This window comes from Gymnoscopelus braueri (genome assembly GCF_963280865.1).
Source record: "Gymnoscopelus braueri genome assembly, chromosome: 2".
Lineage (NCBI taxonomy): Eukaryota > Metazoa > Chordata > Actinopteri > Myctophiformes > Myctophidae > Gymnoscopelus > Gymnoscopelus braueri.
Window position 1 is genome coordinate 13,560,675 of NC_137604.1, and position 23,121 is coordinate 13,583,795.

The window sequence follows — 23,121 nt, forward strand, 5'->3', positions numbered from 1 at the left end:
ATTTTGACACCTACCAGAAAATGTATTTTCTGTTTATTAAAGAGCTGGAGAGACGGGGAGACTCCCGTTACTGAACAAACACTCTATAGCAATGATTACTATCAGAATATAGTGCTTAAACCTTTAAAAAATATACTTTTTGTTTTAACCCAAAAATATCACTTACCCTACCTTTAAGACCTGAAGCCGGTTCTAAAAATGTGTAACTAAATCCTAACGGTTTTCTGAAAAACCTGTTTCTATGTCAGTGGTTCTCAAACCTTTTCATGTCATGGACCCCCAAATAAACCTACATGTATTTGGCCACGGTACCCCATCTCAAAGGGACCTCCAGAAGCAAAGATTTGAAAGTTAAAAAATGTTCTCTTTAAAAATATATATATTCAAAGGTTTGCACTAATTCTCACGATTTTTCAAAAATAGCCAAAGTATAAAATAAGGGTTTAAGTGGTTACACAGATGCGTTCGCGGTTTGAATGGGTTAAAACAAATCAAATATATATATTATTTTTTTTCGTAACACTAAAGCCAAAAATACAATAACGTTGTGAGCTTGTAGATCTGCTATTTTCGGTGCGCAATACTGGCACAAAGCCTAGTATAAAAGAGGCACAACTCCAACCGTAACCGCTAAATCCAACCTCGAAATGTCAAATCCAGATCTTTTCCTAATTGTAAACCTAACTCTAAACATTTTGTTTATTTACCATAAAAACAACCATTTATCTCGTGAGGACCAGGAAAATGGTTCTTCACAATGTCTATTTCTCAAATTCTACTATACTTGAGGGGACATTTGGACCTCACAAGTATAGTCTCACACATGTCGCTCCTGGGTGTGTAAATCAGTGCCACAGGTGGAATAAATACTCGGATGTTTTACTTTAGTAAAAAAATATAAATAACACAATGTAGAAATACCCTGTTACATGTGAAAGTCCTGTATTCACAATTTGACTTGTAAAAGTACCAACGTATTAGCATATAAATATTGTCGCTGTCGGGCAGAAACCTCTCATCTCCATATTCAAACTTTTCTTTTGTAAATTAACGCCCTACTACAGCGTGTTGAGCTTGTAGATCTGCTACTTTTGCTATTTTTGAATTTTAATCCACCCCAAAAAGACGATATACTTAAGTAACAAAGTAAAAAAAAAAATACTCAAAATATGTTAAACCTTTTTGGAAAACGGGCGAACAACAAGCTGTCACATCTTGTAGACCAGCTACTTCCAAATGGACATAGTAATATAACATAAGGCTTAAGTGATAATCAAAATCAAAGAAACTAGTACCTAAAGCTTTTGCATTGTTGTAGTGGGAGAAAAAAGTAGAATATTTGCCTCGGAGATGTAGTGGAGTAGAAGGATTAAACAAAAAATAGAAATACGTAAAGTAAATGTACGTCACATTTTTCCTAAAATATATATTTTCAAGAACAGAAATGACAAAGAGTTGACAGCCTCCTGTGCAGTATACTTTGACACTCTGTAGCATTCAAAAAAAAATTGTGGAAGAGTTATCTGGCTTGAGAGGCTATGGAGAGTTCATCTGTGTGTGTGTGTGTGTGTGTGTGTGTGTGTGTGTGTGTGTGTGTGTGTGTGTGTGTGTGTGTGTGTGTGTGTGTGTGTGTGTGTGTGTGTGTGAGAATGTAGAAATACTCTGTTACAAATAAAAGTCTGATATTCAATTCAATTCACTTGAGTAAAAGTACGAAAGTATTCGCGTTAAAAATACTTAAGCACTGAAAGTAAAAGTACTCATTATGCAGAATGTTCCATTTCACAAGTTTCCAAATGTACCTGTATAAAAATGCTTTGAAAATAACCAATCTATAAGCTCACAACGCGTCGCTAAACGACGCGTTGTGAGCTTGTAGATCGGCTATTTTCAAATAGCCTAAGTATACATAGGGCTGAAGTGGATGTATTCTTTGTAATAATAATCAATATCTGCAAAGTAACTAGTAACTAAACTTTGCAAATAATTGTAGTGGAGTAAAAGTACAATATTTGGCTCTGAAATGTAATGGAGTAGAAGTAAAAATATTGAAAATGGAAAATACTCCAGTAAAGTAAAAACAATCCTCGGATTTGTACTTTAGTATAGCAGTAAATGTACTTAGTTACTTTACACCACAGATTTTTAGAGTCCTAAAATGCTGACATCCTCACAAGTATAGTAAGTGTGTGTGTGTGTGTGTGTGTGTGTGTGTGTGTGTGTGTGTGTGTGTGTGTGTGTGTGTGTGTCTGTGTGTCTGTGTGTCTGTGTGTGTGTGTGTGTGTGTGTTTTTTAATCTTGCAATCATTAGTGCAGGTGTGCAAGGCCAATAGCCAGTGTGCATTGGGAAATTACTGACCCAAACAAACCACTGATAGGGACTGAGTATGTACAGAGAAAAGAGCGTTGCACTGACTTAACCCTTTAGAGCCAGCTGAAGTCATTCTCAACTTCATTAATGGACCGTAGCAATAGAGTCCCGAAGTCATGATGTCACTGCCGCTACGCCTGGGTCAAGGAAGAATTAATTATTTTGAAAATCCCCATATAGGGACATCTTAAAATTGCATCATGTAAGAACTGCGTTCCAAAAACTAAGCACATCAGCCTGGCGATTTTGTCAGGTATGCGACTCCGTGTCGTTTATGACCTTGGTTCTCAAAATGGGGTACGGGGACCCCCAAGGGTCCTTGGGGGGGTTCCAGGGGGTCCCCAGCAAAATGGCATCACAATCATTTTAACCACTTTAACCTTTTATGCTTTGGCTAATCAAAAATAGCAGATCTACAAGCTCATAGCGTTGGCACCGAGTGCTTGTATGAGGTTGTAGATCTGCTATTCTTTTTTAAACGTTTTTTATTTTGCAAATCTTTGAATATAACATTTGTAAAATATAAGCTAAAATCTTTGCTTCTGGGGGGCCCTGGAACAAAATATTTTGACATGGGGGTACGCGGCCAAATACATATTTTAATTCAAACTATCAGGTTATAAACCCTGCTTAAAAATATCTGCTTGTCCGGCTAAAATTCACATTGGAATAAAGTCAAGACACTTGCATTTCCTTTGCATAACTATCCTTTCTCCAGGGACTTTTCAAAGGTGTCAAGGTTAGGCTTTTCAAATCAATCCATACTTTCAATTGGTTTAAAAAGCAATGAAAACATAACCTTGCCCTTAATAAATGAATCAAATGGGGAGTTACCGGATTATATTTCTCGTTCACGGTTCAAACACACTGAAATGAATGGAAACTTCTGACTTCTTGGAAAGTAGGGAAAAAGCATTTGAAAACCAAAAAGAAAAAAAATTACATTATGCTTTGTAAAAATTGTCTGCAGTATATATTACACACACACAAACACACACACTTAATTTGTGGCAAATGTCCCCCCCAGAATAGTTGGGGTTCAAATGGCTAATATATTGTTGTTGTCACGCAGAAACCTCTTATCTCCATATATTTAATATTGTTTTTCCAGCCCTACTTGATTATACTACAGCGTCACACAAAAGTATCAAAAGTAGCAGATCTACAAGCTCGAAACGTGTCACGTTTTGAGCTTGTAGATCTGCTACTTTTGCCGTTTTTTAAAAATGTTTGCACACAATGAGAAGAAGTACCGTATCTCAAGAGGCTGCAGGTTTTTATGGCATGGCTCTTCAGGAGTCTAGCTGTCTATGAGAGGGTCTGTCTGTGTGTCCAGAGCATAGACAGTAAAAAGTATGGAGTGCGTTACTCCCATAGACTCTACAGACCGTAAGTGAAGCCTATTTTTCAACGATTTCAAATACGCCATCTTTCTATATCCTATGGAAAACGGAAATAAATGCTATTGGTTGGGACCAGAGCGGGGTTGGGGAATTAATGCTATTGGTTGTGTAGCTTGTCAATCAAATCATCACAAGGTAGCCACGCCCCTCCTACAGCGTACCCTACTTTAACATCAATTTTAGAATAAATGGTTGATGTTTGAAAGAAGACTCTAAACTAGCGACTGGAAGCATATAGTATTCATGACAGTGTTTATTAAAGGTAAGAAAATCAAGCGTATAGTTCGGCAAAAAAAAAAACATCCGCTTGAATGGAGCCTAATTGCTTCTGACACCAGCAGGGGGTGAAACGGCGAGACTACAAGACCATTCATGTGAACTGTCACTTCCTATACAGCCTCAATTTACAACGTGGATGCTATAGCCTCTCGGTCCAGAGCTGATCTCACAAACCACTGGAGTGATCGGCGCAACATTGCTGGTGCAACTGCTTCCATTATGTGTCTTTCATAATGCGCGGCCCTCACACCTACGTCGCACCGCCGATCCCACCAATATGTCCGAGTCATAGTCAGGGTTGCCAGATTCTGCTTATTATAATTTCCCCGCAAGATTGTGAGCTTGTAGATCTGCTATTTTCAAATAGCTGATGTATATGTTAAAGTGCTCATGTGGCACAAAGTCGCTTCTTTTGAGCTGGTTTGCCTAGACTTGGTTGCTTGTTTCTCTCAGAGAATCTGGCAACACTGGTTGTGGATACTGTACTGTTCACACATCTCAAAACAACCATAAAAACAACCTTGAATAACAGTGAAAGAAATAAAAACTGTGTGTGTGGGTGCGTGTGTGTGTGTGTGGGTGCGTGTGTGTGTGTGTGTGTGTGTGTGTGTGTGTGTGTGTGTGTGTGTGTGTGTGTGTGTGTGTGTGTGTGTGTGCGGGTGCGTGTGTGTGTACACACGCACAACTTGGCAACCTGGTATCCATCCCAACATGAACCACACTGCATTCACCATCCACATCCTACCCCAAGCAATAAAGAGACAGTGGCCCACATCCTCAATGGCTGCAGCTTTTACAAAGGACTGTATATTGCCAGGCACGACCGGCTGGTGGATCTAATTTCCAGAGAAATCAGAGAAGTACAGGACATAACATCTAAAATGTATTTGCACAGCACTGCTCACACAGACTGGTTTGAACATAATTCCACTGATGATAATATTTTCTGCAATATTCCAAATGCTCCAGATATTATTTTCATTAATGAAACAAGTAAATCAGTTGTCATCTTTGAAATAGGCTGTTCTTTTGATCTGTATATGGACATTTGCTTCACATCCAAACTCATGAAATATCAGCCTTTAGTAGAGTGCATCAAGTCACTTGGATATAACTGCCAGTTCATTGTGCTTGTGTTCGGAAGTCTGGGGCATGTCCACAGACTCGTGCTACGTGGACTGCAACTTGGAGGACTGCAGAAGGTCGCTGCAAAAAGACTGGCCAAGTACTGCTCAGTCTCTGCAGTGATCGGCAGCCTCTCTATCTGGAAGAGGCGGTGCTTTGTCTATCCTTGAGTGGACTAACATTCTTTTTTGATATATATTGTTGCCTGGTGTTAAATTATAATCACTGCTCTGCATGCATATTATCCCACTGTGTTTTAAATATATTGCATACAGTGTCTGGCCATGCCTTCGTTTGAAACCCTCTTCAAAAAATGTTTGGATCTTGTATGCTACTGTATCTATGTAGATCCAAATAAAAGTATTCAAATGTGTGTGTGTGTGTGTGTGTGTGTGTGTGTGTGTGGGGGTGTGTGTGTGTGTGTGTGTGTCCAATCTGCTCTGCCGAGCCCACCTGCGACCCTGCCAGGAAAGATAATTCACTGTCAATATTTATTAACCTCAGACCACGTCTGTGCACACACACACACACACACACACACACACAAACACACACACACACACGTAATGCCCCGTAGTGCACACTGTCACACTCAAATGCACTTCTACTCACTCTAATCTCCACACACACTCGGTTACACTGCCACACACACACACACACAGATGCACAAGGGCACGTGTGCACGCACACGCAGCAATACCTGGGTTATTGCGAACGCAGCGGAAGGAGGCGCGCCGAAGGCGCGCCTCCGCGCAAGTGGAGCTTACTATGAAACCGTGCTCGGCTTGTGAGTGTGTGTGTGTCCGTGTGTGTCTGTGTTCACTGCCTGCCTGCAGCTCCTCTGAGATAAGTAAATGTCCAATTTAGACGTACCATACATCAAATGAAAGGTCTTTGAAAACTGAACACACCTGTCAAGGTTGCGTTTAAGCCCGCCCCTTCCCCCGGAAGCCACGCCCCGGAGAAGGCTCCTAAAAACTCCCCATTGAAACCCCATGTTAAATGAAAAGTGCCCGAATCGCTCCAAAACTTTTTCTACCCCCCCTAAGTGGGGGTCTACGAACAAATACTTCGGGCTCGGATTTTGGCTCCGCCCCCCGGAAGTGGGTGAAACAGGCACTTCAAACACTTTGTTGAATTGTTCAAAAACATTCAAAGTTTTTTTTTAGTGAATTTGTATTTTTCTAAGATGCTCCCTTTAACGCAGATTTTTTTTGTATTTTTTTTTTTTTTTTTTTTTGGTGACTTTTTTTTAAATATTTTTTTTTCATATTTATTTAAAAAAAATTGCGTTCGCTTCCCGCGTTCGCGCGTCTTACTTGTTAGTATTCTGTGTGAGTGTGTGTTACACACCCTGGAGGCCTGGGGGAGCACAGAGGTCTGTACTACTAATGGAATACGACAAACACACACACACACACACACACACACACACACACACACACGAACTCACAGAGACACAAATGACGGATCACACAAATTTGCTCACAAAAGAGAAGAGACAAAGTAACACCCACAAGGTAACACACATACTGTATGAACACACATATCTAATGTGTGTGCAATACGTTTGACAAGGCGTTAAAAAGTGTGTGTGTGTGTGTGTGCGTGTGCGCGTGTGTGTGTGTGCGTGCGAAGGGTAAATCTTAGCATAAGCGCTGCTAATTGTAAGATGAGGTTAAATTAAATGGGCTGAAAGGAGGAGGATTTTGGATGACATAGAAGAGTGCAGAAGTCATTACAAATAGGATTCTAATGTTATTCACCTCTGCAACCGGGTTGCCAGATAATCCCGCTAATATCCTCCACCCAGTAGAAACACACACAAATCCCCCCCCTCCTCCTTCCCCTCCTATGGGGTAAGCTGTTTAACCTGGCACTGCAGGCACACACAGGCACACACAAACACACAGGCACGCACACGCACATGCACACACCCTTTATTTCTGTTTCTTTCTCCCTCCCTCCCTCAGTCACTCCCCTTACACATCTCTTTTCTCCATCTCTCTCTCTCTCTCTCTCTCTCCCCCGCTGTCTCTCGCTCGCTCACTGATTAACTGGCTCAAAGTGTCTCTTATCCCGTTTCGACAGTCTCTCAGTCAGCCAGGTGACCTTCATGTTAGGTAAGAGAGAGAAAAGGGTTTAGCATGCGAGAATGTCAAGAAGGGGCAAGACAAAAAGACATGCAAGACTGGTTCTGTCTCTCTCTCTCTCACACACACACACACACACACACACACACACACACACTCTGTCTGTCTTTGTCTTTCTAATCATCGTCTTGTCAGTCGCCGTGACCCTCCCCGCGTGGATCTCAACGGGGGGGTTAGAGTGACACAATAGGTCTTAATTATGACTGCCAGAGACATTATTGTTTATTCAGCCTTTGCTGGAAAGCAACTCAACCTCATCTCTGTAATTACAGCCGAGCCGTCTTCACAGCCCATTCTACACCACAGTCTGAGTCATGACATTGGAAAGGAGTGAGTCGACTGACTTTTGGCTGCGGAAAAGAACTGAGTTGTGAAATAGGAAAGTGTGGGATAAATCAGTGGTTCTCAAACTTTTTCAAGTCATGGACCCCCAAATTGCTATGTTTGTATGTACATTTTTGGATTGTTTTTAAATGATGAAAAGTTTTGATTTTCATTTAAACCTTTTATACATTGTTTGAAATAATATATGTCTTGATTGAATAAAAAGGGGGAAAAAGGTGATCTTTACTAAAAAAAAAAGAGAAAATAATCTGCGACCCAGACACGGGTCCCGACCCAGTGTTTGGGGAACAGTGGCATCGTTCCTTCAGAAGCCAGATCGCTTGAGGTGACAGTTCAGCAGCGAACGCTCAGTGGAACTTCAGTTTGTGCTGACTGAACTTCTCAAAGCCATATCAGCCCTATAGGGGCTAACTAAGTAACAGCGCCACAACTCATACGACTTCTCTTTCTCTCTCTCTCTCTGGCATACAAGGGAATATACATACATTATAAGCATAACCTGAAAAAAATCAATTATCCACTTAAACCCTACAGTAGCTATTCTGTGCATGTCATAATAGGGGAACATTCTGGGGAAAATGGCAAACCTACAAGCTCACAAAGTGTCATGTGGCGAGGGGGGCCAGGATAGACCCCTTTTCAGTCATGATTATTATTTTGTTAAAAGTCGTATAGTGCATTGTATGGAATTGTAGGTTACATTGTTACATCCCTACTTTGGAACTGTGATTTGGGCTGTTGCAAAAATGGAGTGATAGCCTTCGTTATTTAAGATACCGTAGCTTTCACCTATCCTTATTTAAGATACCATAGCTTTTAGCTATCCTTATTTAAGATACCATAGCTTTTAGCTATCCTTATTTTAGACACTGTAGCTTTTAGCTATCCTTATTTTAGACACTGTAGCTTTTAGCTATCTTTTTTAAGATGGCTTTTAGCCTCACAAAACTCAGACTTCACCAGCACCAAAGCACCCCCAGACAGAACATCACATTTCCTCTCCCATGCCGCTTGACAGATGGCGTCAAGCAATCCTCTAGCATCTTTTTTAATTCGTTCTGTCTCACAAATGTTCTTTGTGATCCAATTTGTGATCCCATCTTATTTCTTTATTTTATTTTCCTTTTCTTGGCCAGTTTCAGATATGTCTTTTCCTGTGCTACACATGCCTAGGAGGCCGGCATCCTGCATTTGCCTCTTCACGGTTGATGTTGAGAGACTGGTGTTTTTTGTCTGTACCATTTAATGAAGCTGCCAAGCTGAGGGCTTGTGAGGAATCCGTTTCTCAAACTAGAAGACTCTGATGTACTTGTCATCGTGTTCAGTTGTTCACCGGGGCCTCCCACTGCTCTTTCTATTCTGGTTAGAGCCAGTTTGATGTGTGTTCTGCGAAGGGAGTAGTACACGCCATTGTATGAGAGATTCAGTTTCTTGGCAGTTTCGCTGACATGGAATAGCCTTGATTCATCAGAACAAGAATAGACTGACGCATTTCAGAAGAAAGAGATTTTTTTTTCTGGGCATTTAGAGATTCTAATCAAGCACACTAAGACAGACTACTTGACTTGCCGAAGGAAGGCCAATTGCATTGCTTTTTTTTCAGCTGTGAAACATAATTGCACAAGGGTTTTCTAAGGATCAATTAGCCTCTTTTAAACGATAACAATTGGATTAGCTAAAACAATGTGCCATTGAAAATACAGGAGTGATGGTTGCTGACAATGGACCATACTAATCCGTTTCCAGCTATAATTGTCATTTGACACATTAATAACAATGTCTAGACTGTATTTCTGATCAATTGAATGCTGTTGTAACGGAAAACAGTTAAGAGATATTTCTAAATGACACTACACTTTGGAACAGTATACAGTGTGTGTGTGTGTGTGTGTGTGTGTGTGTGTGTGTGTGTGTGTGTGTGTGTGTGTGTGTGTGTGTGTGTGTGTGTGTGTGTGTGTGTGTGTGTGTGTGTGTGTATACTGTATATATCATCACCAGATGGCTATTATATTTTTAATTTGTTCGTGTCAGCACAAGCGTGTGATTATGTGACTGAACTTGCGTCGAGAGCCTATAGAAAACTAAAGAGATCAAAGCCAGCCCCCCCCCCCCCCCCCCTTTCCCCTTCCCCTGTTTGTCAGATAAGACGTCAGATCTAGTATGAAGCACACAGAAACCCGTAGCTGGATTTCTCTTTATAAATATATGCAAAAATATGCTAACACCAGGATAAGATTTACTGGCAGATGTGACGTTTGAAATGGAAACGAGACAGGCATGTGCATATCTGCGCGTATTGACACCACTCGTTCGTGTGTGTGTGTGTGTGTGTGTGTGTGTGTGTGTGTGTGTGTGTGTGTGTGTGTGTGTGTGTGTGTGTGTGTGTGTGTGTGTGTGTGTGTGTGTGTATTTTTAGCTCACCCCTGGGTGTAAGAGGTGTGATTAGCGACAGTGATTAGGTATTTATGATGCCACGCTCATCACTAAGATAAACACCTGCAGCTTGTGTGACAGTGATCTCAGCGCCACGGCTTCCCTTCCTGTATCTCCACACAGCCTCGGCAGGAATTTGAAAAAGCACTGACATGCCATTTTTTTTAAAAGTTCAGTGCAGATAAGATTATTATTATTATTATCATTATTGATCCCTGAGGGGTAATTCTGTCATTTTTAGTACCAGAGTTAACCCTTTAAAACCGGGAACGCATCTGTGTGTCATTTTAAGATTTCTTTGGGCTATTCAAAAATAGCAGATCTACAAGCTCGTAGCGCGGCACTCCGAGCTTGTAGATCTGATATTTTTGAAACATCGTGAAAGTTTGAGCAAATCTTTGAATATATATCCACATTTTTAACTCAAATCTTTGCTTCTGGGGGTCCCTGAAACAAAATATTTTGAGATGGGGGGGGGGGGGGGGGGTCCGCGGACGAATACATATCATTTTGGGGGTCCTTGGCATGAAAAATGTTTGAGAACCACTGATAGAGTTAAAAATGTTATTAAATTTATATATATTCAAAAGATTTTCACAAACTTTCACGATTTTCTTTCAAAGAAGAAGCAGATTAGCTTGTAGATCTGCTATTTTTGAATAGCCAAAGAAATCTAAAAAATGACACAGATTCTTTCCCGGTCTAAATGGGTTAAGTACGGCAGCAGCCCAAAAAAAAAACGTTGGGGTCTGGATTTATACTGTATAGAGTATATGGTTGCTGTCGGGCAGACACCTTCTTATCTCCATATTGTAACTTTTTGTGTTTTTTCATAAATATTAACGCCATACTTCATCATACTACAGTGTCACACAGAAGTAAGATCTGCTACTTTTGCAATTTTTGAATCCTAAAAAGTTACCGTTTTGAACAAATGAGGTTTCCAACCGACAGACAAATATTAGACCCTCCAGAAAAATGCGATTATGCGATCACATAATTTACCGCATAATCAGCAAAATGGCGCATAATTATGCGGGGGTTTTTCAAAAAGGCCGCATCGCATAATATGCACATCGCATATTTTCGCAACTTTTCACATATTTCAATTTTTTCGAAACTTTTCGCACATTGGCTCATATTTCACAACTTCCCGCAATTTCACAGCATAAAATTGCATATTTGCATATTTCATCGCAAAATCAAGGATTTTAGGCCGCATAATCAAGAGTTTTAGCCCGCATAATCAAGGATCTTTGCCCACGTTTTCCCTGGAGTACATAAAAGCTTTAACATTAAAGCTTTTTAAACTTTTTTGGAAGATCTGCCGTGTTTTTTTTTGTTTTACTCTGAAGGCTTCCCTCTTGTCTAACCAAAGAGCACCTCCCTACACTGTCTCTTTAACACTTTTAAGAACACTGCAGCCCTCTTAACTCATTGACTGCCAATGATGAGATTTCTCGTCATTTCACTCCCAAGGCTCAGACCGCCAATTCTCGTCATGTGGTGTTTTCACTGGTTTACGATAGAGGGCGCTCTTCCGCAGCCTGTGAACGATGATGATGATGAAGAGTACAACATTTTTTTCTCTGCTTTCTGTTGCTTTTTGGCGAAAACAAGACACATTCAACTATCCATAACTATGGAACGGATTATCGTGACGGCACGATTCCACCCGATTTTCCGAGACCCCCATACGTCTAAATGTTCTGTGGCCAGTTGAAAAGGTAAGAAAAGTGTGCATTTTCGGCGAGAAATGGTATATTCACATGCTGTTAGAAGGGCAAGGGGCCATCGCGGTCAGGGTTGCCAGATCTGCTTATTATAATTTCCCAGCAATATTTTATTTGAAAATAGCCGATCTACAAGCTCACAACGCGTCGCATCGCGACGCGTTCTGAGCTTGTAGATCTGCTATTTACAAATAGCTGATGTATATATTAAAGTGCTCATGTGGCCCATAGTCGCTTCTTTTGGGCTGGTTTTCCTAGACCTGGTTGCTTGTTTCTCTCACAGAATCTGGCAACACTGATCGCGGTTGTAATGCGTTTTCTCTGGGACGAGGCACACGGATACCGTGTGTTTTTACAAACGATCGGACAAGCGATCATAATGAATATAAATTGTCTGTGAACAGTTGAAAGGATTTTAAAAAATGGAAATTGCTGACAGTGGGCAAACGCAGCCAGAAATAAGTCTGGCAGTGAAAGAGTTAAAACAGTCGCCAATACAGCTGTACAAATGTAATGAAGGTAGCAGGGTTAAAAGGGCCAATGAAATTAGCCAATACATCAATAGAATATCTCAGACTTGGTGATTTCTGACATTATTCATGTTGACGATTTTCATGTTGACGATTTCACTTCCATGTCCAAGGCTAGAAGAATGTTCAACTGGAGCTGTAATTTGAATGCTGTTTTCCTTTCAGAACCTTCCGGTTTATAATGGGAATGTAATGACACTTTAATGGTGTCTTTAGTTTGAATACATTACTCTGTATGGGCACGCAATGAAAGCGCCACGAAGCACTAGTTGTCATTCACAGAAGGGCGGGTGTGATACTTGGATAAAACATGCACATGTCGCTGTGTCTGCCGGTGTTGTGAATGCAAGAACTGAGATCTATGTGAACGACGTGCTCAAAATGTTCAAGATTTCCATCCAGTCTGACATTATATTGTCTTAGAAATGTTTCCTTATACAATAAAGATTTTGCGATCCACGTGGGAATGCTGTGGCTCCAATGTGGAACTCGGAATTCATGTAAGGCAAGATTTAAGCCTAATCAGAGCCCCATTGACGTCCACTATACATTTAGAGTTAAATATTTATATACAAATTGGTTTAAGGGAGGACGGGCCGGCGGACCACGTCCTCACACTCATGTCACTATGACTCACATATAACCATGTAAGGCGTTTCCAATGTACGCCCAAATATGAAGTGTGTTGTCTAACCTCAATGTGTCGTCATGGCATCAGGCACAAACAAATCAACGCCATATGGGCACGAAAGGGGGCATGCCTATATATGGGCATATATTGATGACATCAGGGATCTCTGGTTCCCAAACTTTTCCATTCTAAGAACATCCAAACAGGCATAGTCTCTGGCTAAATCGGTTTTAGAATAAAAACGAAGACAGCAAAAATAGCCAATCTACAAACTCATAATGTATCGCAACGCATTGTTATTATTATATCTCTGCTGTCCGGCAGAAAAATTATAATTTTTTTTTTTGAGGTAGGAGGTTTTGTTCATCATTGATAAGAACAGCTGAATGGACCTCCAACCTCAGTGTGAGCTTGGAGGTCCATTCAGCTGTTCTTATCAATGGTCAAAAGGGGTTGGAGCCTGGAGTCTGCTAAACCAGCTAACTTTGAGGATCCAATGGAGGTTTTGTCAGACGCACTTTTTTATACTTTTCATTGGTTCAATATTTGTTTTACCACAGACGTAAAGGGTGTTCAATGGCGCTGATTTATGGAAAAAAATGCAAAAGCGTCAAAATGGAGTTTGCTGGTTTCTGCCGGACAGCAACAAGTATGTTTCTTTGTGATTTCCCTCTCCTTTCATATTGGCCTCCGGGCACCCCCTGGCGGCGGCCTAAACAATAATGACTTATGATTCTATCCATCCAATATATACAATCTATTCCAAGTTGTTCCAAAACAATAATGACTTATGATTAAAAACTTCTAAACATTCTATTCTAAGTTGGCAGATAAGAGACTCATTAGAAACTGGATGGGTGATTAAATTGGCAATATTAACACAAATAACAGACTGTATAAATGTATGCCTTGCATTGCTTAGTGAGTAGACATGTCCAAAACATATATGGCGTTTAAAAAAAATGCATGTTCATAAATTATGAACAAAAATAAAACTGTAAAACACTAAGTGTTGACGGGTTTCCTTCATGAAATGTTTTAACAATAGGCCACGGACTATGGAGGCAGATTGGTTCTGCAGACACACACACACACACACACACACACACACACACAACCGAGAATGACTCGTTTTGCCCACTGTAAAATGTTAAGGAGATACAGAGGTTTTTAGCAAGGAGATAGAATGGAAGCGGATGGGAGACAGATTTTTTGGCAAGGTGATCCATCTGTCCCTTACTTCTTAGAGTGTTCATGGGTGATTTCCAGGGCTGCGCTAGCCCCCCCCCCCCCCCCACCTTGTGAAAAAAACCGTATATTTACGTTTTTTTGGCTTTTTTGGCTTTTTTTTTTTTCACGCCATGGGTGAATTTGCAAAACCGTATATTTACGGTTTTGGCACACAATGTGTTAATTTACGAAAAAACAAAAATGGTTAGAATATGGAGATACAAGGTTTATCTGCCCGACAACAACGAAGTAAGATGTCACCTATAAGGATACAGTAGCTCTCCTCTTGGAAGCTATCTGGCCCTGCTGCACAGAACGGTGGTTTTTGGCTTAGTTTGCACTTTCAGGACTCCGAGAGGTGTTAAGACGACATGTCAGTCTGTTGAACCTCAGTGTCCAGGGCAGTGGAGAGAGACAGGCTCGTACACTGTGTTTGGTGCCATCATGTCTGGGTGGGGAAAAAAGACATCTCCCCCTGTTCCATCACCCTGCTGTATAGCTGCTCCGTAACAGTATAGTATATAGTGCTGAGCTGGAGGGAAATGCCCGCCTCAGGGGCCGACTGGAAGGAAGCAATAATCAGGGTGGACTTCAATAGGCCTCCTGCACAGGTGGAGGTACTGCTATAGAGATTGTCATGTATTTTCTTACCCAACTCCTGGAGACAGTTGACACATTAAAATGCCTTAAGGCTAGCACCAGCAGTCTCCACTGGTCCGGTTTCAACACATTTTGCCCCTTTTGTGTGACAGAGGAGCCAGACAGCGTTCCTGTCAAGTGTCACGGGCCAAAACCTCAGCTCAAAGCAGGCGGTGGGCTTATCATGTAGAACATGCTGTTTCCACCTTATGTGCTTATCTCCTGAACAAAGCCTGTGGCTCAGACGCGGCCCTTTGGTGGCCGTTTCTCTCTTAGCTCGTTGCAGGCTAGTTCGTTTTTTTTTTTAACCACATCAACCCTTACCCATTCATATTCTGGGCATGTCGTAAATAAGCAACATTCAGCAAAAATAAGCAAACATTTCGCAAACAATATCACCATATAACACAATATGGTTGCGTTGCAATGTGTTGTGAGCTTGTAGATTGGCTATTTTCTTGTAGATCGCTTAAAGGGATAGTTCATCCTCAAAAGAACCTTTTTTTCTATCAATTACACACCCCATGGAGACAAGGCTTCATGGTGGTGTGTAATTGATAGAAAATAAGTAATGATTTGGGTGAACTATCCCTTTAAGAGATTTAGTGTAGAGGGGGGAAAAAGCAGCGGATCAAGTATAGACCGCTGGGAGAACCTTTTCAATGCTTGGTTGCTTCGATACAGAATCGATCAGGCACGGCCGGTGCAGCGCACAGAGGACTACACGTACCGGTACATCTGCTCTAGTAGTACTGTACGTTCGCTGCAACCATTAAACATTGGCATCTTGGTCGATATGCACGAAAAGCAATCGTTTTTGCAAGGAGGAATTTCAAACCTGACTTCTACCTGACCCCACCACTCTGCCATGTTGGATGCTCTATGTATCTCTTGCAGTGGCATGGTGGGAAGAATCCACTTCAAAATGCTACCACCCAGTGGTAGAAAGTAACTATGTACATTTACTCAAGTACTGTACTGAAGAACATTTTTGGGGTATTTTTGGGCGGTGAAACCGCCCCTATAAGTGAGGTTTGGAAATTTGTACAATTATCCTGCACCGTGATGTGCAGGATAATTGGTTTGGAAATTTGTACAATTATCCTGCACCGTGATTGGCCAATCACAGTCTATTCAGGACTGTGATTGGCCAGTGTCACATGACACATGTGCATAGCCCTATAAGAAACCATAACTTTAAAAAAAAACATAAATTGGTTTTTTTAAAGTTATGGTTTCTTCCATCATAAAGAGTGTTTCAATAAATGTATTTATCTTTTGTACATGATTGGTTGACTCCATTCAGTATTGTGATTAGATAGCAAGACACCGCCCACTTCACACAGGGTGTGATTTTTTACTTTACTGGAATATTTCCAGTTTTCAGTACTTTTACTTAACTACTGTACTTGCTCAGACGCAAATATTGTACTTTTACTCCACTACAAGTATTTTCAAACTTTAGTTACTAGTTACTTTGCAGATATAAATCATTATATAATTAAACATACATTAACCATTTTAGCCCTATCTTATACATGGGCTATTTGAAAATAGCCGATCTACAAGCTCACAACGCGAGATCTGCTATTTTCAAACATTTTAGTACTTTTACTTTTTTATATTTTGATGCCAATACTTTTGTACTTTTACTCAATTAACATTTTGAACACGGGCCTTTTACTTGTAACAGCGTATTTCTACATTGCAGTATTGATACTTTTACTTAAGTAAAATATTTTAGTACTTTTTCCACCACTGCTACCACCTAAAAAGGCACTGAACAATCTGGCTCCGCTCCTACCTCTTCGACCTCTTCCAACACCATGTCCCCTCCCACTACCTCAGGTCTGGTGATGACAACCTCTTTGAGGTCCCCAAGACCAAGTACCATACCTGGGGAGATGGGGCTTTTGCTATTGCTGCCCCTACCCAGTGGAATGGACTCACCAATACCAGTGTTAAAAAAATAGCCAATATACAAGCTCCCAAAGCAGATATTCTACTCTGAACAATCTGTGAATAGGACTTAATTGGTTAAATACAATAAAGTTCAGTTTGCGACTTCGCGTGTTTATGTTTTATTTTGTGACTAAACACAAGGGGCTGGGTGCTTGAAATTAAAACGTTTATACTGCTCGGAAATCCATCATCTTTGGTGACAAGCGTGTTTAGGACACCATCTGTCAAAACAGCTGCTTGCCGCGCATCACGCTTTATTCCCCAGCAAGTAGCACTCATGGCGAGTTTATTTTATTTATTTATTTTTTGAAAAGAGAAAAACGCACTACGAGTAACACATGAAGGTGAAATTGACATGAAACTCAAAACATGCCCTCGTTTTAATTGGCAGTTGCTTAATGAAAAGGGTGGGTGGGTGGTGGGTGGTAACCCAGAAACCAAGTACAACAGATATCGTCTCTGTCGGGTGGAAACCTCATATCTCCCAAACTGTTACTTTTCAGGATTAGAATTCGATAGCATCACAAGTAGCAGATCCACGAGCTCGAAACGTGGCGCGTTTCGAGCTTGTGGATCTAATACTTTTGTCTTTTGTGTGACGATACGATACGGGTGGGAGAATGGAGTTGTGAGACGCTGTATAGTATGATCAAGTAGGGCAGTGGTTCTCAACCAGTGGTCCGGGGACCACCAGCGGTCCTTGAGGGGGTTCCAGGGGGTCTCCAGACAAAAGGTGTTAATATATTTTCACCCCTTTATCCATATTGTATACGTTGGCTATTCAGAAATAGCAGATATACAAGCTATTTTTGAACATTTTCAAAAAATCTTGAAAGTGTTTTGTAGACTTTTGCATTTTCTAACACAAATGTTCTCTTCTGGCGGTCCCTGGCACAACACATTTTCAGATGGGGGTCCGCGGCCAAAAATATATCAATCTAGTGGTCCTTGGCATGACAAAGGTTGAAAACCACTGTAGTAGGGCCTTCATTTATGAAAAAAAACACAAACAGTTAGAATATGGAGATAAGAGGTTTCTGGCGGACAGCAACGCAATACCCAAAACAATACAATTTTGTCCTAGCTTACTTCTTACATGAAATAGTGTCTCACACCTACCCAATTCCAGCAAATTAACAGTTTGGAACAGCTTAATCATTAAATTGCCATAATAGAAATGTGATTAGCTGTAAAAAGGTGTTAAGTGTTAATTAGCTTGGCAGCAGCAGCGCCTCTACTCTAGCACTATAGTGTAAAAAACACTCCTTCATGCAACATCAGAGTCAAATTTAAGTTAACGGACCGGTTCAAGCTGGAACGTGAGCAAACGCTAACGGTTAGAAACATGGGAAGAACCACCTGCGTTAAATCTAACGATTCGCCACTTCAAAGCACAACACGTGACTGTGGTGCTCCCATGATGATGCCATGAAAGATCACTGACGTGCTCCCGTACTGTACGTAGATCGTTGCTGTCGGGCAGAAACCTCTTGTGTCCATGTTTTTTTCCGTAAATGAACGCCCTGCTTGATCATACTACAGCGTCACACAAAAGTATCCAAAAATAGCAGATCTCCAAGCTTTTGAGCTTCTGCTCAAAAGCTGAATCCTTTGAATCCTGAACAGTTTTGGACATATAAAGGTTTATAGAAATGTTTATAGACCGATTTATAGACCAGTGGTTCTCAAACTTTTTCATTTCAAGGATCCCCAATTATGCATTTGGCTGTGGAACCCCATCAGCAATTATGTTGTGACAGCAGGGACCGCCAACCATACAAGATTTGTATTGTTAAAACATATATATTCACATTTCTTTCCACATTTTTCACAAGATTTTTTTTTTAAATATCAGATCTACAAGCAAATAGCCGATGTACTAGCCTTGCGTGGCCAGACAATATCACACGACACACTGCGTGGATATTAGTCTGGTCCCTATCAACGATAGATTTTTTTCCAAGGGGCGGTTACAAAAAGATCCAAACGGACTCTATTGGTTAGACCTAAAACCAACAGAGCAGTGCTTCCTGCTACGTCACACACAAGTGCCGGTGCTGAAATAGTAAACAACGAAAGCTAGCTCCACTCGTATTTAGTCTGGTAACCAGATGAAACTATTCTTAACACATCTTTCTTTCCAACAAAAGCTTTAAGGGCAATTGTTTGATCGTCTTTTAGAAAACAAATATTTTCTAACGCGTTTACTACCGACGCTATGGCGGCGTCCATCTTTGTTGCGAAAAACTGAAAATGAGTCTCCTGCATTGTACGCCGTTGCTCCAAATAAGCTGATAAGCCCGCACACATTTGGATACTGGGCCCTGATTGGTCCCTCACGACTTCGGAGGGAGAGAAATGAAATCTCTATTGAAGGGGGCAAGACCTAATCTGCCGAGTTCTTTGACCAATCACAGTGTCAGCCGATGGTCCCCGTTCCCTCCGGGCAATGGGATCTCTGAACTCTACACACTGCACTGAGTGCATAGGGAGAGGGGAGGCAATTCTACCGGCACTTTCACGCGTTGCATTGCTTATTTCTCACTCCAATGTTTTCATATACATATTTCAATGTACTGTTTAGGTTTAAAACAAGGAATGCACCATCTGGCCGTCGTCTTGAGTTAAATGAAGAATGCAGCAGCCCATGAGTGTCCCTAATTAAAATCAGTTGCGAGTGGAGGAACGTGCAGCTATGGGAATCAAACAGGTGAATGAAATCAAGATTAATTTATATTCATAAGGGTCTACTCTATATCTATGTCATCATCACGCAGTACATCTTAGTTTACAGAAAGTAATAACAAATTGACTTTTAGGGAATCGAGTGCAGCGATAGTTCAGGTAGGCGTGGCAGACAGGAGGGTAAACCGTAGTATCACGAGCGGAGTCACACCGTCAAACTGAATGCAATAGCATTGCAATAACGTTGACAAAAGTGTCTAACTGAACTATTGACATAATACACAAAAAAAGATTTTAAAAAAGATTAAAAAAAATGCTTGGGGCATCTAATGATAGATATGTCCTCATTATGACCGTGGGTATGCTCTAAAAGTGTGAAAACGCTTTTTTTTATTTCACCACATCTTTAAAGGTGGAGTGTGTCCTTGCCACCATTTACCAAATGCTTGCTCATGAGGGTAATAGTTGGGTCTCTGCACATTAAAGAGTATGGTCTTGACTTGCTAAAACATCATGAAATAACTTTGGTTGTGATTAGGCGCTATATAAATACAACTGACTTGACATCAGGGGTGGACTGGCCATTTGGCGTACCGGGCAAATGCCCGGTGGGCCGCGGGCCAGTGGGCCGCTGGGCCACCCATTTTTTAAATCAAATATTTTTGCTCCCGTTTTAGGATTATTACGGTCATTTCAGGGTCGTGTGGCCCAATTATTAGTTACGTTAATGTTTGGGCTGGGATGCTTTCCAGCAGGGGCCTCAGTGCGGCTGCAGAGTTCATGTGCAGCCCCCCCCCCCCCCCCCCCCCCCCCCGTTGACAAAACGGTCCGGGGGGTGGTGGGCCGGTCCGGACCAAAATGCCAGGGCTGAATTTTGGTCCCAGTCCGGCCCTGCTTGACATGCACACACGCACATGCGCACACACACATTCAAACTGAAACACAAAAAAGCATGACACTGTTACGCAGCTATGTAAAAAATTCACACAAACACACACACAGGCAGACAGGAAAACAGACACACACACACACACACACACACAAAAAGACAAACAAATGCACACAGATACGCAGACACGGCAGAATGCACAGAGAGACATATTACACACACACACACACACGTTTGTATTACTATACTTGTGAGGACATCAACGTTATAGGACAGCAATTTTATGAATGCAATATACATTTTGCATTTTTTTTTACCATAAGCCTAAAAATAGCTGATCTACAAGCTCACAACGTGTCGAGCTGCGACACGTTGTGTGCTTATAGATCAGCTATTTTTCGGTGCATGACACTGTTACGCAGCTAAGTCACACACACACACACACACACACACACACACACACACACACACAAACACACACACACACAGGCCTGTGTGGTTGGTACTGTTCTCATGTACGTGACTGAGTCAGACACACGGCTACAACAATGCCAAGAAATTGCACCGGGAGCTCAGTACAGGAACCCAGGGAGGGGGGGGGAGGGGATTATATAAACGCCCCCTGGAGGTCACCATTCTTCACTCTATGAAGCGCCAGCGATGTCGGGGCGGGCGGCGATACTCCCGACAGACGCAGTGACCCGTGCAAATATCGCCAAGGACGGCCGGCCGTTTGTTTCCGCGTTGTACCACACTTCCACTTCCCCACAGCAGAGCCCTAATGTGCATGCAGGAGGTATATACACGCTATCTATGCTCTGTAGTGTGTGTGTGTGTGTGTGTGTGTGTGTGTGTGTGTGTGTGTGTGTGTGTGTGTGTGTGTGTGTGTGTGTGTGTGTGTGCTGCTATGCGTACAGAGAGGTTGAGTCTCAAACAGTGGTTCTCAAATGTTTTCATCTCAAACATATTTTGTGCCAGGGAGGGACCTCCAGAAGCAAAGAGTATACAGTATATATCTCTGCTGTCCGGCAGGAACCAGCCAACTCCAAAATGTTCATTTTTCAGGAAAAAAAAAAAGAATTGGAGTTAGGAGGTTTTGTTCATCATTGATAAGAACAGCTTAATGGACCTCCAAGCTCACTATGAGGTTGGAGGTCAAAAGGGGGTGGAGCCTGGAGTCAGCAAAACCAGCTAACTCCACCCCCCTTTGTTGGAGTTAGCTGGTTTAGCAGAAAGTTTGAGGATCCAATGGAGTTGGCTGGTTTTGTCAGAAGCGCTTTTTAATACTTTTCATAGGTTCAATATTGTTTTAATCAACACACAGACGTAAAGGGTGTTCAATAGCACTGATTTATGGAAAAAAATGCAAAAGTGGAAAAATGGAGTTAGCTGGTTCCTGCCGGACAGCAACGATATTCAAAGATGTGCACAAATGTTCTGCTGTTTCCAAAAACAGCAGATCTACAAGCTCATTGCGTGGCACAAAGTGGCACGCTATGAGCTTGTATATCTAATTTTTTTTTGGAATAGCCAAAGTATAAAATAATGGATAAAGTGGTTAAAATGATTGTGACGTTACATCATTTTTTTTGTTGCTGGAGACCCTTGGTACGCCCAAAAGGACCCCAAGGACCCCTGGAGGTCCCCCACTTTGAGAACCAATGGTATACGGTATCTACTGTCAGTGGTGTGTGTGTGTGTGTGTGTGTGTGTGTGTGTGTGTGTGTGTGTGTGTGTGTGCATACAGAGTAGGGCTGTCAAACGAATATTCGATATTCAAATATTATTCGAATATTGGGACAATATGTATATTCGAATATTAAAATTAATATTCGAATATAAAAAAAAAGAATATATACATATTTATTTATTTTATGTTTATTTGACAGGGACAATACAAAAAACCCTCCCCTCCCCTATCCTTTCCTTGGGGGGGGGGGGGGGAGCAGAGGCGATGACAGCTCACCAGCGACACCCGCAGGCAAAGATTTCTTTTTTCATTGCAGTTGAAAAGGCTTTAGAAATGTGAGAGAAAAACACCTGCCATGGATCAATGGAGTGGAACTTTTTGTTAAAACTTTCTATACACGTTTGAAGGACCATGACAAAGACTTTTAATGTGTGGTAAAACTGAACGTCATGAAACCTTTAAGTCTGTTTGGGGTTCCCACCCATTAATACATTTTAAAAACTTCAACATAACTTTCCCCAAAGTATTTTCAACCCATTTCCAGGACTACCTATAAAGAATACATCACATGGATGCACCTGGGACGTATCATCAGTGTTGTAGCCTGGGGGTCATAGGGTGTTTCGGGTCTCGCAACATACACCCTCGCTCAGGTGACCCAGCCGGGGTTGATCAAGCCCCAACTTACGTCCCAGGTAGCTACCCACGGTCAGCCCAATAGGGAAAGACAGGGTCAATCAGTCCGCTTCTCCAGAACTACTCTGCCGGGACTCGGGGGGGGGGGGGAGGCTCTGGCACGTGGAGGGACTAGGCTCTGTGGGTGGCCTCCTGGCCGGGCTCCTCCTTCGTCTCACCAGGTCCATGACCTGAGCACTATAGCAACCATACGGCGCAACAAGGCTCTTACTCCAGTGTGCTATCAATGCACCAAGACAGACTCGAGCTACGGTGTCACGTAACAAAAAAAATAGCAGATCTACAAGCTCATGGCGCGGCACTCGGTGCCGCGCCATGAGCTTGCAT

At 41.7% G+C, this 23,121-nt stretch overlaps 1 protein-coding gene across 2 annotated transcripts in view; it reads right to left on the reverse strand.

Moving 5' to 3' along the window:
- mad1l1 (mitotic arrest deficient 1 like 1) overlaps positions 1–23,121 on the reverse strand; it is a 273,709-nt gene that overhangs the window by 149,349 nt on the left and 101,239 nt on the right. The gene's annotated exons all lie outside the window — the stretch shown is intronic.